Source organism: Sorghum bicolor, chromosome 2 (assembly GCF_000003195.3).
Source record: "Sorghum bicolor cultivar BTx623 chromosome 2, Sorghum_bicolor_NCBIv3, whole genome shotgun sequence".
NCBI classification, from domain to species: domain Eukaryota; kingdom Viridiplantae; phylum Streptophyta; class Magnoliopsida; order Poales; family Poaceae; genus Sorghum; species Sorghum bicolor.
In genome coordinates this window covers 65936896-65939223 of record NC_012871.2, presented here as the reverse complement: position 1 = coordinate 65939223, position 2328 = coordinate 65936896, and positions in this window count along the sequence as shown.

Genomic DNA, 2328 nt, shown 5'->3' with positions numbered 1-2328 from the left:
CCCAGCGATCAAATAGGCGCGGTAGTCCTGACACCCAAGCGATCAAATGCCTCTGGTCGTTAAGAACGACTTGAGCTCCCGAGTAGCAGCGAGTCCTTAGCCAGTGACGAGATGAAGTCTCTACATGCATCTACACCAACACTTGTTACAGTTACTGTAACCAGTGACGAGATGAAGTCCATGATTCTGACCAAAGCTGGTTACAGTTATTTGCATTATTAATACTAAGTTTATTTTGGGCATAAGATTTGGATAGACATCTGGACCCCTTTTTTCCTAGTTAGACTTAGACCAAAGTAAAACTTTAAGCGCATAAAAGTTGAGACAAAATAAAAATATTGAGATTCAAGTGGATTGTTAGACACCGACGGATGATGATTGTTGCTCTTGGCGCTAAGCTCCAGAATCAGTATGGTGAACCTGGTTTCCTTTATGTTTCTACTTCCATCTGTTTATTATCTTTTGCAGTTGCGATTGGAGACATTAAGTTGCTAGCCATAAATGACAAGAAAGGATCCATCTTCATCCATAGTACTTGATGTGATGAAGTATTTACTGGATAAGATAATGCAATCCAATGAAATAAATGTGGAGGATTGAACTGACCATCTTCACTTTGTCTTAGATACCACATCATCATAGTAAGTGAGGACATCTCATCTTGAATAATGTTGATATCTTCCGGCAGCACGCGTTGATATCGTCTTCGCAAGAAATAAATGCAAATAGATGAACCCACACCAAATATATATGTTCACGGTTCACCGTCACATAACTAGCTCGCTTGGACATACTCCAGTTTGGTAGCAAGCCAGATGACATATAGAGGGAGGATTCGATCAACGGAAGAGGGTGGTGGTGAGCTCACTTGGGAATAGGATTGAGAGGCATGATGGAAGAAGCCACCACACCTCTCCCATATTTCACTTCAGTTATGTCTTTGTTGTCTACTCGTGCACTACCAGTTCGTGCAGGTACAAGGCTTATGACAACTCCTACAAGCTGCGTCACTCCCAGCGCTGCTTTGCTTTGCGATTTCTTGTCCTGACTTGGCGCCACGGGCTTTGATGGTCTTTAGAACTCCAATAATATAATGAAATGATCGTTACATTTTTCTTCTACCGGTGCCATCTCTTCTAACGGTTGGACAAAAGGTTGGAGGAAAGAGTAAATGCAAGCTCCTTGTTTGGCTTTAGTTCAAATATGGGAGCAAAATGTTCACGGCGGACAGACATCAGGTGATGCGAGAATAGGACATGGACACCTACTGCAATTAGGGAGACGTGAAGAATCAGGCTAGCATTAACCTGCTCTTCCTTAAGGCCTTGTTTAGTTCTAAATTTTTTGGCAAAATGCTGTAGCACTTTTGTTTGTATTTGATAAATATTATTAAATCATAGGTTAACAAGGCTCAAATAATTTGTCTTGCAAATTACAGACAAACCGTGTAATTAGTTATTGTTTTTATTTATATTTAATATTCCATGCATGTGCCACAAAATTCGATGTGACGAAGAATCTGAAAATTTTTATAAAACTTTTTGGGAACTAATTTTTTTAGAACTAAACAAGACCTAAAGCAGCTGCAGCTGCAGCTTCAGCGTTTTCAGTACAAACTACTTGCCGGCGGATGAAGAGCTATTGCAGCTGCAGTGGCTGCAGCTTTAGGATTACCAGCGAGCACCATCAATGTTGTTAGGCTAAGGACCTAACCAATATTTTGGTTTTCTATTCCTAGAGGATCTTAATTAAAACCAGAGCCATCCAAGACAACTGCGTGTGTGCAAGGAACATTGCGATGTGTTTCCACATCTCAAGAGCTCCAGCCCTGCTCCTTAAGCGTGATATTGGCATATTGCCAAGGATCTGACTTGGTTTGAACACTGAAGATCCATCATGCTCGTGGCCTTGGACCAGGTGACTACTGACTAGAGGGAAAGTAAATTCTGTATCTAGAGGCATATGTCCTCCTAATGTGCACCACTAAATATGTATCATCGCTAAAGCTTGAGGATGAACTTCCTCTTTTCAAGAGATTACTCTGGAACTGGAGACGGACCCTTTTTGTTTGGAGCAGAATTGAATTGTTGTTTGCACTTGTGTGCTGTAGACTTTGTATATTTCCCAGAAGTGGACATAATGTTGCTGCTCCTTAAGACATTCGGCTAACTCATGTAGGCCTTGTTTAGTCCACGAAATTTTTTGGATTTGACTATTGTAGCACTTTCGTTTGTATTTCGTAATTATTATCCAACCATGGATTAACTAGGCTCAAAATATTTGTCTCACAAATTATAGATAAATTGTGTATATTTTTTATCTATATTT